The sequence below is a fragment of the Lepidochelys kempii genome, chromosome 7 (genome assembly GCF_965140265.1).
Source record: "Lepidochelys kempii isolate rLepKem1 chromosome 7, rLepKem1.hap2, whole genome shotgun sequence".
NCBI classification, from domain to species: Eukaryota; Metazoa; Chordata; order Testudines; family Cheloniidae; genus Lepidochelys; species Lepidochelys kempii.
The window spans coordinates 26,962,765-26,975,430 of NC_133262.1; the positions used below are offsets into that span (position 1 = coordinate 26,962,765).

The 12,666-nt window shown below is 37.1% G+C and overlaps 2 protein-coding genes across 11 annotated transcripts in view; both read left to right on the forward strand.

The window, feature by feature from the left end:
- The window catches only part of ERC2 (ELKS/RAB6-interacting/CAST family member 2), an 830,030-nt gene extending 824,107 nt beyond the window's left edge, over nt 1–5,923 (forward strand). For all 10 annotated transcript variants that reach the window (XR_012159812.1, XR_012159814.1, XR_012159815.1 and 7 more), the window contains one exon: nt 3,056–5,923. The gene's annotated coding sequence lies outside the window, so the exon portion shown is untranslated. The remainder of the gene's footprint in view (nt 1–3,055) is intronic.
- Nucleotides 5,924–6,469: 546 nt separating this feature from the next.
- Nucleotides 6,470–12,666, forward strand: part of WNT5A (Wnt family member 5A) — a 36,168-nt gene continuing 29,971 nt past the window's right edge. Inside the window, exon 1 of the mRNA XM_073351523.1 lies at nt 6,470–6,490. The gene's annotated coding sequence lies outside the window, so the exon portion shown is untranslated. The remainder of the gene's footprint in view (nt 6,491–12,666) is intronic.

Below are 12,666 nucleotides of genomic sequence, written 5' to 3' on the forward strand. Positions count from 1 at the left end.
AATCTGTTAGTACTTTGATCATAATAATAAATAAATCTTCACTAGGAATACAGGGAATTCATTCTGACAACATTTCTAAAGATATTAAGTCATAATGCAGATGTCTTCTAATAGATTGTTAAGGAGCAGAAATGGCCCTACTGGATTTTGATTAATGATAGCTTTGTAGTACCAACATTTGGTTAGATACCAATTTTCTAACAATAACTGGCTATTTTCTCTCTCTCACTCACTAATGACCATATCAGTTATTGGTCTTTTTGCTGGTACAATTTGTAACAGGTTAGAAGAGGGCAATTTAAGGCTATGTGAATGAGTATCTGTTTTTGTATGAGGGTGCTTGTTGCAAACATTTGGAAAGCATATGGAACATAATGGACATTAACCCAGATGTCAAAAATAGCTTGCATTTTACTACCGTTATTAAACAGTTTCCCCTTTAACCCCTTTGTGTTTACCCTCTCTGCAAATAACCACTGAAAGGAACTGGACTGGAGGCAGAAACTAGTAATCAGGCAGGTGTCTTTATCCAAAAGAAAAATATTCTGAAAATACATTATGAGCAATCACACTTTTTATATCTTCAGATCCCTGTGTAATTTTCATTCAGTGATATCTAACGGACATTCTGAGGTGCTGAGCACTTGTAGCTCCCGAATTGCCATCGTTCGGAGTTCTGGGTATTCAGCACTTCTGAATATCAGGTCCAATATATCTAGCCAAATCTTAGGTTTATATTTTTTTCAGTGTAGGCTGTGTACTGCATTGAAGAAACACAAATATAAATTATATTTACTCAGACCTAGTAGGCGTTTGACAGCAATATCCTTTTATATATTTATTTGACTTATTTGAAAAATTTTGTGCATTTCCCATGTGTGGTGTACTTCCAATAATCTAGTTTCCTGAAGAATGGATTGGTTGATTAAGTGGGTGGAGTTTTATCCAGGAGTTCTGTTATTGTACATCAAACCCTAAATGAAAAGTAGGAAAATGGACTTCAGAGAGATTGTATTTTGCCTTTGATTGCTTTTCCTCAGACTAGCATTGTTTGATCTGAATTCTTTACGTTTAACAGCATAAATGAGTGTTAATTGCAAAGGTGCTTTAGCTTGTAAAATATCAAGGTATATAGAAGATTGTGATAAAACAGTCATTGTGGTTGTTTTATTCATTTCCCAACCTGTTAAAAAAATGGTGTAGACATTTTTTGTTCTAATACTTGCAGGAATGTACACTTCTAATTAATTTCCATGGGTGTTTCCTGTATCTATATATCTCTTTGGATGATTATAAAATCCTCAGTACACAAAAGAATGGGAACTATGCACAGTTCACAAAATGTAACACGTGCTCTGACTTACAGTTTTCATAAAAAGTTTGCAAAGATTTTATGTGCCAGAACTAGTAACATGATCTACTTTAGGAACTCCCTTGCTTTCCAGCTCTGCAGAAGTCATTTTTTTCCTATTCAATGGCCTGATCCAAAGCCCGTTTAAGTCAGTGGGAATCTTTCCTATGACTTGGATGGGCTTTGGATCAGGCCCTAAGTGTTTTAACCAAAAGAATTGTAAGAAGTTCTTGTAGGAAGATTGATAGTTCATCTGACTATAAATATACGCAGCCACCACACAGATATGTACCTGTAAATACAGATTTCAAATTATTTGCATGTTTGTTTGTCCACAGCACTTAAGCAGTGTGGAGCTGCACTTTCAGAATAACCACACTGATAAAGTGTTAGCTTTTAAAAATAAAACGCCATTTTAGCCAAATAATTCTATTTACAAAACAACTTCATCATAGTCTTTTAACAGTATCAAGACCAGAAAGATGATTTGTTGAATGTAATAATATATTTTATGTCATTTTTAAACGAACATTAGGGAAACTTGTCAGTTACGTGAAAGTGAGACCAACAATTGAGAATCCTAGTAGGTAAATGCATTTGTCCTTTTTTATTCACAAACTCAGTAAATTAATGTGCACATGCACTGCAGGATAATTGTTTGGTTCTCTCTCCCCACTCCCACTTTCTGACGTATACATGTACTGAATAAGACTGTTTGACTGCACTGTATTCAAGGCTGTTAGGCATTTTATTGTTACTTGAGTTCTGTTGCAATTACAATGAGTTGGGCCTGACCCTGCATATACTTACTACCAGATTTTGTGCCTGATCCAAAGCCCATGGAAGGCAGTAGGAGTCTTTCCACTAACTTCCTAGGGTTGTGACTCCGGCCCATAGTGCTTATTATTTTGAGAAATCCCATTGACTTCAATAACACTACTCATACTAGTAAGTACAATTCTTGTGGGTAAGTGGTTACAGGACAAAAATGGTCATAGTGAACATTTGTATATTTTAACCTTCTATAAATCTGAGATTTGCATTTCTAAAATACCTCAATCTACTTTCTAGCAAATTGAAATGGACTTACTTTAAAATATACTGGTAAAATGTTCTGTTGTTTTCAGTACTCTCAATTCTGGAAGGTCCTGAGAGGTACGGAATACCCTGACCTGCCATGGAATTCATTGGGAATTAAGGGCCCTCAGCACCTCTTGCGGGGGGAGGCGGGGGGCAGCAGCACCAGGCTCTTATTTCAAATAGTAATTGCTTTTCTACTTGCAGGCAAATGAAAGGATCTTGCCTTCTTTCAAAATAAAGACCTTTAGGTTTGTCAGCAACTGCACCACTTCCACTCCTAAGATCCTGCCCATTTGCATAAGAAACGTAAATATGTTTAACATGTAAAAAAAATCACAATATCCAGTGGTTTCTCACATCTTTGAAATTTAAAAGCAGCCCAGTCTTTCAGATCTTGCTGTACAAATAAACAGTAGAAGAAATAAACATGGGCCTAGGTACTAGGATGACTGGCATTCTATAAATATAATAGGTTCAAATCTGGACATCTTTAAGTTCTAACTCACTCTCTATTTAAGCAAAATTTCTTCTCACTTCCGTGAGAGCCTTGACTGGGTAAGAATTGGGACTATTTGTACTTGTCAAGCATTTTAATAATTGGAATGGTTTATTGTGTTGTTACAGTTATCAGAGGAGCTGGAGAAAGAAGAGGAAAAAATGCAGCACTGCAGAATTAAACTGATACTCTATTGCAGTGGATCTCCAAATGTAACCATGACATCCTGGATCAGATCATAGAAACAGAAGATGAATGCTGAGGTTGTTAACAGATGAAATGCTGCATAAATTGGTGTCTTCTCCATTATTTCTTGTAGTCATTATGAAGTCAGATACTCTGGATGATAATGAAGGGGACTCAATCAGAAATTGTAAGAACTTCATTTCCACCTTTAATGGGCCTTGTGTTCAGAATATTATTATTTAATGAAGTTCAGTTAAATGGAGTCTTTTAAGCAATGCTGATTAATTGGTATTGATTTTTAATGTGTAATTCAGGTTCTGTTAGGTGCAGTATCTTCATCTGCTGATTCTGCCTAGCGTATTCTACAGTAACACTTCTAAAGTGCATTCAAGGAATTAGTACACTGTTATATAATGGAGTCTGCGTTAATCTTACCCCCAGTTAGAAGTGGGCTTTTCAGAAAAGTAAAAACTAAGTAAAAGCCTCCTCTGTTTTCTTATCTACTGTTACTCAAATAATCACATTTTGATAGTGTAACGAGTATTAAGCTCTGGGCCAGGTTGGAAATGAAATCAATTTTTGGTACTACTTGCTGTTGGCAAGGATTAGCCTTATGAAAATATGGTGTGTGTCTCTGACAATGCATGGGGCATCTAAATTGATCATCAATAATTTACATACCAAATTTATATATTAGTGGATGGTAAAAGCTTGAGGTATGAAAATGTACATATGTGTATACATGCACACATATACAGAAGTGGATCAACCTTTTACCATCCACATGCATACAGGTATGTATTAATAAAACCTGGGACTCATAAATATATCAAGATAAGAATGCTGTGAATACAGTATATGCATTAGGCCTCCTATAAATGAAGGACCATTTGTCATTGTTTTCTATAGTGAACAAACAGCCTCCATCATGGATCCCAATGAATTTTCAATGTTAAACAAGAAAATATCAGTGAGTAAGGAGAAATGAAAAGCTGTCTGTGTCAACAAAGAATTTCAAGTAAAGATGAATAATTTAAAGCACATGCCAGGAAAAAGAAAAATCTGAAGTCTTTCTAATGGAGTGATGAGACACAAATGAGAGTTAAATCTCTACCACTTCCTCAGAGAGAGGATCCTTACAACTTCATAACCATTTTCAGTCAGTCTGGCAAACATGCAAATGTTCAGCTGTTTTACTGATGCATCTCTCTTTTTGTCAGTGGAAGAAGTAGTTCTATACTGACGTGAGTGGCAATTGAATATTTGCATTATTAAAGGACAAACAATGAATTTAAGCATGGGTGGCCTTAATTCTTAGTAGTTTTTTCTTTGCTGCTGTAAAAAAAGGATTCTAATGTGGTTATTCCGAAAGTCTTGCACTGAATTTAGAAAAATGTTATTTTTTTAAATCATTGGTGCAATTATCCCTGAAGTAACATCCTGTGTGAGCCATACCTATATTAACCCCTTTAAAATGATTGTTGTGTAGAAAACAGTATCTTATTTAGTTGTACCATCATTTTTGGTACAAATAAAGAGCAACTAAGTCAAGCAGGAGTCCTTCTTGATGTTTCATCTCAGTAAATAGAATAAAATGTATAGAATTAGGATAGCATAAGTGATCCAAATTCATTCATGTTTAAAAAGTTTGTCCTTTAACTATCAATGGAATTTTAGATCTTTGTTTTCAAAACAGCAAAGCTCTTGGAGTTTATTTAGCACATATGACAAATGTTGCACTTGCAAACTCAGACAACAGAACTAGTTTCTTGTGAAGAACTTGTTGTCACAGTAAGGGACAACCTTCTGTGTCTCTTACAATCAGGTCTTTACCTTAACTCTGCAACTGAATACTTGAAGTAGGAAATAAACTAGGGGAAAATAGGGTCATAAAAACAAAACTGTATAGTTAGATATTTATATGTATGTGCCAATTTTGTCACAGACATTATTTTAGGAGCACTTTTTGCTCCATTCATATTGTAAGAGTATTGACCTAAACTTTTATCAGGGGCTATGAGTTAGCCCCAAAAGAAAAAGAAATTGTCTAACATTTTGTTTTTTTCATTTCATGTGATATCTATGATGTTTGGAGAAAAATCTTTTCATATACTGAAATAGAATCTCGGGGTTTACAATAAACACTGTGATGTTGGGAAAATATTTTATTTCAGCAATGTTTGGTAGCTCCCCCACCCCTTCCAAATGTAACCAATTAAACCAACTTTTGGCTAACATTTAAGATAATTATTATTTTAGTGTGGAATCAGGCTTGTACTGCACATTCTTTCTTTCATTTAAATGTACAGTATGAATTTTGTATTTAATGAATTTTGTGTATCTAGTATGCACGTAACTGCACATTGACTTTCATTTGAAAGTGGGTTTAAATTTCTTTTTCAACAGTGTTTATGAAAAGACCTCAGATGTGTTGACACAAACTATATCTGCAATGTGTGTGGGGGGAGGGTTGTTTTTTTGTTTTTTTGTGTAGAGTGATGTTGGAATGTGATGTTCTACAACAATGGGTCAGTATTCTCTATTTACCTTAACCCCTCATTTGATAGTGCTTCATGTAATAATTTTCTCAAGTGAGTGGCATGTTCTGGATTGTGATATTGATATGTGGTTAAGGACATTGATATGAAACTAAGGAATCCTTAGAAATTACCAGTGGGCATGTATTAGACAGTCATTGTAATTTAATGTCCAGTAAAAGTGTGAAGTACCAAGGTATTTAGAGATCATAACATTATTATCATGTGTATGGGAAGTACTTACTGTTGATCAGCTTGTTTCTATTCATCAAATAAACTGTTTCTTTCTGAAAATCAGTGTAGTGTCATTAAAGCTAAGTTTAATGACTATAAACAATATAAGATGTTTTCCACATGGTAAATTCATCACACTCCTCATTTCTCTAATTGCTACCATTCAAAGTAATTTATCTTCCTGTTGCTGTTACACAAACTTTTTCAAAAAGAAAACTGTCTCTTAGGCCCCAATCCCACAAACACTTACACACCAGAGTAACTTTACTTATGTAAGGTAGGTAAAGTTACTCATGCTAGGAAGTGTTTTCAGAATTAAGGACTTAGTGAGCAATATAGTCTTTGAGTGGTTTTCTAAAACATAGTATTTTGTGTGACCTTTATAATTGCATAGAAAATTACATTTTGTTTATATACTTTACTGACCAAAAGCCATTAGGTGTGAAATTCTCTACACAGTCAGCTCCTTTTTCAGCTGCCTGGTAAGTTATTCGCCTTTTCCATTATGTTCATTTTTTTAGAAAAGGAACTTTTGTTGGGCAGGAATTTCTTACCTCATAGAACTCCCTGGACCAACTCAGTGCACGCATAGCAGGAGAAGAAAAGGTAAGTAAGTATGCTTTTCAGGTAGATTATTTAAAAACACAGTCTCTTAGTTTTAAGCTCTGTTTCTTTACCTATAAATTACTCCTCACGGTAAGAGCAATATAAGGCTATATAATATTGTACTTACATGGGATATTAAGTTGCACTATTAACTACATCTAAATGCATTTATTTATATTTATTATGTATTTTACTTATGCTATCTGGATTGGAGTTGGAACACTATAAATTGAGCATTGATTGCTCATAACATCTTCTTTCTGGACCAACTGTAATCATTCATGATTGCTTGGCTCGTTATTCGGACAACACATATGGTGCATTAGAATTCAGCCAGCAACATATCAATGCTCATTCTTAATTCTGCTTTTCATAGTAGATCACTACTTGTTTTTAGGGGCAGGTCCTGCCTCTTTCCCATCTTGGGCACAGCAGAATCAGGTGATTTATGGCTTGGCTGTGCAGAAGGAGGTGACAGATCTGTGTTTCTGCCCAGTGGCTCAAAGATGGAGAAGTGCTGCAGCTCTGAGGATGAGTAATAGGACAGAGGGGCTCAATGCTACTCTGTAGCCTGGGGGAAGCCAACTGATCGACTGTAGAAGTTCCAGTTCATATCTGGTTGCTTGTGCTATGCTCTGAGAGCAGGATTTGGCCCTGAAAGAAATCTGGTAATCTACGTAAAGTACATCCTGGCTGGCATTAAGACCTATCAGGAAGTATGAAACAGGAGGCTTTGTAATTATATGAATTTGTTTCCATTAGTTTCAGATTTTGGGGTCACCTCTCTACTCCAAAAAGTAAAACTTTTAATTACTGATCCATGGGAAATAAAGCCAATTCTACCCTCTAAAGCACATGTGCAGCTCCCATTGAAATTAGCTGGGACTCTGCACAGATCCCAGGGCAGAACGCTGCCCAGAGATAAGAAAGGATATTTGATGATGTAGGGTACTGTCTGCATTTTACTGCAAGCAGCTTGGAGTGACCTTATTTTACACATGTAGCAGAGCAATGAGTGAGTTTTGCAGGGCTTCTCAAACAATGGGCAAACCCCTACCTCCACTAGATGTAGCCTGCCCCACCACTATGTATTTTGTTTATTCCAAATAGGCCCTGATGCTACAATGAAGCTCCAGCCACAGATGTCCACCCACATGGATCCAATTGTAGAATCAGGACTTGTTTTGTTTGTTTGTTTTTATACTCTCTCTGCCTTTCCTCTTTGGCCTACATTAGCTACTGCAGCACAAGATTGTCACTTGTATGAGGGAGAGTTAGTGACATCTATAAATGCAGCCTAATGTCAATGTATATAATGATTGAAATGAACACTAGGTTTTGCAATATAGAAGAGCATACATACATGCACAGTATAACCCATGTATCCAAAGGTCTCTGGCAAAGTCTGAAACCTTTGGATAAACACAATTTCAGATGAAGGGGGGAGCCAGCTGCACAGCTGTTAAGACTGTGCTCTGGGTCCCTACCCAAGAGAAGCCAGTGGACTCCAGATGTTCTGGCAGCTGTAAACTGCTCTGGGTTCTCCATCCCAGAGCTCAGTGAAGAGCAGCCAGCAAACTTCAGATGTACCAGCCAGCTAAGAGGGCTGTGGAAGGCAGTGAAGAGAAACTAGATGGCTCCAGAAGGCAGTGAAGTGATGATACATGACAGTTCACGATTACCTGTCCAGTTTTTAAAAGGCTGTACAACCTGAGGGACATTACTGCTGATCTATGATTAACCAGAATGCAGGTAAGGTAAGGAATGTCTGCTTTATATATGATGAGAGGAAATATACATACCGAATATGTGATCGTGTGGAGTACTAGCAAATTTTTATTTATATATATTTTGGCTAAATGTGAGTTATCCAAGTCTTGCCAAATATGTGGTAATAAAAATATCGCACATCATACTGTCATCACCTATTTTACATGGGACATGTGTTTGCTTTTTGTTATTTTGTCTTTTTTAATATTTCTATTTTTTATAAACGATACCACTCGTTTGGGTCAATACACACACACAATAAAAGAGTGAGGTTGTAGAAAAATACTCTGAGATTAATTCTTCACTTGTCCACTGAAATACTTGCTATGGGTACTTAGGTGTTTTTCCATTCCAGACACCAAATTGATGGTGCAAGCACATGAAGGAGGAGGCACTAGCTTTAACTTAGGTGCTGACGTCTAAAGATTTGGCTCTCCATATGCAGTTTGTTTATAGAGTTTACATTTAATTTTATTTTTTTATGAGGGGCATTTGTGTAGTTTTTAACATAGGTGGCCAAATTCTGTCTAGGTGTAAGCACAATCATAGGCCATAAAAGCACTGAACAAATCTGTACCTGGTATGAAAAAAGGTCCTTATTATGACCCCACTGAAAAGTGACAAAGTTGATGCATGGCACAGAGGGACCTGGTTATTAGAAGTATTATACCTGTATAAACAATACCTGTCTGAACCAAGCCTTTTGCATAGCCTCCGCACACACCGCTCCCATGTTTTAGCCCTACTTTTGGCTCAAATAGAATATGTGAAGCCAGGAGTTGTGCAAAGGACTGTTGTCAATCAGAATAAGCATATGCATTAGGGGCCAAATCCAGAGCACACTGTTGTCAATAGAAAGACTCTCTCTGACTTCAACATGCTTTGGTTCAGACCCTGCTACTGCTTTTGGCTCATATTTGTTTAAAGGAATGGGGGGCAATACCATTTCCCCCACATGAGTCAGAATTTGGCCCATATGGAATTGAGACAGACTGAGTATCCCATATGTTGAACTCTTTAGCTAGAAAATGAAATCACCACATTATGGCTTCATATGGAAGTTAATTTACAGAATGTCTGTTTATAGGTTTCATGATTGCATTTTTGGAGATCAGTACTCCATTGCTGTGAAAGAATATAATCTCCTATTAAAATCTCTCCAAATTATAAGAATTTGTCCAGGGTTATTTTATAGTATTTCTTAGGTCTGAATAGGTATCATTCAGACTGAAAGTTATCTTGATTCTTACAAATGCAGTTAGGTAAAACAAATCACATATAAAGTGTCTATCTGGCTTCTGAAACTAAACAAAATACAAATAATTCCTGTCTCAGGAATCACAGTAGAACCAATGTGTTATACCAAAAAAAACCCCAAAACAAACAAACAAAAAAACCCCCAACAATACAAGAATAAAGTCCCAGGTCCTTCCAAATGACTAGTTCCTGGAGGAACTGTTCCAATTCTGATAGTATTTACATTGTCAGAATTATTCTTACTCTAGTTAAACAACTAGTCCCCATATCTGAAAGGTAAAGGTTGTAAATCTTCCTGGTGAATGTTGCCTATGACAGGGAAGGAAAGACTTGCATAATTACCACTTGTACTTCCTCAGAGAACATGAGCTCAAGTCTAAAGCAACGAGTTTGGTTAATAAAACATTAGGGCTTGAAAAATACAGGAAAAGACCCGACCAGCTCATATGATTAAAAAAAATAAAAATGTGTTCTTGCTTAGAAAAACAAAGTGACAAAGAGGACTTTAGTGGAAGTTTCTTCTAAGGTCTTGAATATTGAGAAGGAACTCTTGATCATTCTTCAAAGATTGGTAACACTGATTCATGGTGGAATTAATTGAGATTCATTATTGTCTTTCCTCCATCTGGAACTAAAATATACTTAAAGAGCTAGTCTGAAAATGGAATTTCTGTCCTGTGGAAAAGTCCAATATTTCAGATTTTTTCCCATCACAAACCCATAGGAAAAGCAGAAATTTTGAAATATTTCAGGTCAGGAAAATCAAAGCAACCTTATTAAATATTGTTTTGATAATGTCAAAACATTATAATATATTTTAAAATGTTAAATATTACAGTATTGTTATATAGGGAAAAGTTAAATAAAATAAAAGTTGAAACAAAACAATCAGAACAAAACAAGAAAGTCAACACAAACAAGAAAATTGATTCTCTATTGTGATTTCAAATTGTTTTGAAATTTCTGTCAAAAATTTAGTCAAATCGTGTTCCTGTTGATTCCCATTTTGATTTGAAAACATTTTCTGACAGAAAACTGTGCTGTTGAAAAATTGTAACTAGCTCTAACATATGTTATCCTATTCTGAAACAGTTTAGTATGCTAAAATTATTTAGCTTACTGTTCAGTTGATTGTAAGAGGTGTTATTCTGGTCTGTGTCCTTCAAATAAATTATGTTAATTTTAAGGGCAGATTCTGAGAGTGGCATCTTAACTCCATGGGTAATCCTACTGAAATCAATGGCACTATTCATAAAATTAAGGTGCTTCTCAAATGAGTATGGGTCTGAGAATTTGGCCCCTAAGGAGCATATTTTTGTGGCTACATAATAATGGCCCAATTGGACTACTCGTATGGGTAAAATTACTCACATATATACATGTTTGCAGGATTGGAGCCTAAAACCCCACTGTAATTTGTGTAGGATTACAAGAGTGCCCATGATGATACTGATAACTTTCATGATAATCCTTGTCTACATTTGTTCGGACCATGTACCTCACATGGAAAGATCCAGTTGAAAATATGTTGCATTATATAGCCATGGTCCTAGTCAGCATGTAGCCATTTGGGCATAAAGAAATGATATTTTTTGTCCTTTCATAACTTTCTACCCATTTTCCAATTCTCACTTAAAATTCCCTCACTTGAAGATGCCATATCCATTCTTTACAAACTTTCTCCAGAAGAACCATGAAGATCTTTTGCTCCTTTAGGCTCCTCTGTATTGCTCCTTAGAAGAGCTGTCTATTGCAGCATAGGACAGCTGGCTCCAGGAGGTACCTAAGTTAAGACTGATTTTGTAATTAAACACACCTTTCAACACAGATCTACAGAAGCCCTACCCTGTGAAGTGGTTAGTGAACATACACTACTTCCACTGAATGCAATGGGAGTTGAGGATGCTCAGTACCTTGAAGGGGAGGGATCTCTCAGTGGTCTGAGCATTGGCTTACTAAACCTAGGGTTGTGAGTTCTATCCTTGAGGGGGCCATTTAGGGGTCTGGGCCAAAAATTGGGGATTGGTCCTGCTTTGAGCAGGAGGTTGGACTAGATGACCTCCTGAGGTCCCTTCCAACCCTGATATTCTATGACTGGACCCTAATATGGAACCCTGTTCAATGTTCCTGACAGAATCATTAGGTCCTAATTATTAGGGTTCCAGCTACCAAGTGTATCATGGAATTTGAAAAGAGGTGATTCTGAAGTACCAATTCTTCAAAGGGTTCAGTTTTCTAATCATTTGGGTATGAAGATTACTTTTCCCTCTCAGCTCTCTACTTTTTAAAAATACTAATTGTGACACATTTGGCCTTGCATATTTATTAAACTCATATTACTAATGAGAAATTGTATAAAAATATTCCTGGGCTTGGAAGGATTCGATTTTTATCAGTAAATGTTGATAAACATGGATTTCACTGTACACACACACACAAACTGATGAAAACTATTTCCAATGATAATTGAAATTTACAGATAAGCAAAGTTAGAAAAATGCCATTTGAAAATGTATTAGAGTTTGATTTAAGGATATTTACTTTGTTTATTTTGATATGTGATGTTGATAATTTATGTTTTGATGATTATAAATAGGGCTATTTTTAGTAAAAGTCATGGACAGGTCAGGGCAGCAAACAAAACTTCATGGCCCATGACCTGTTCATAACTTTTACTATCTCCCCCTAAATAAAATTTGGGCTGGGAGGGCCGCGGGTGCTGGTGCTGGGTAGAGGCAGCCTGGGACCCCTGCTGATGCTGGGGGGAGGCAGGCGGCAGTGTGTGGCTTGGAACCCATGCTGGCAGTGGGGAGAGAGGTGGCGGTGTGCAGCCCAGGACCCGCACTGGTGCTGTGGGGAGGGTTGGTAGGGCTGGCAGCATGTCCCTGAAGCTCCTAGGAGGATGGGTGGCCGGGGTGGTCCACGTGCTGCTCCCGCCACAAGCACTGGTTCCACAGCTCCCATTTGCCGAGAACCACAGCCAATGGGATCTGTGGGGGCAGCACTTACAGATGCAGGCTATGTGCGGAGCCCCCTGGCCCCTCTGCCTAGGAGCTGCAGGGACATGCCAGTGGGAGCCAGGGAGCTCTCCCGCCCCCAGTAAGCACTGCCCTGCACCCCAACACTCTGCCCCATCCCTTAGCTCCCTC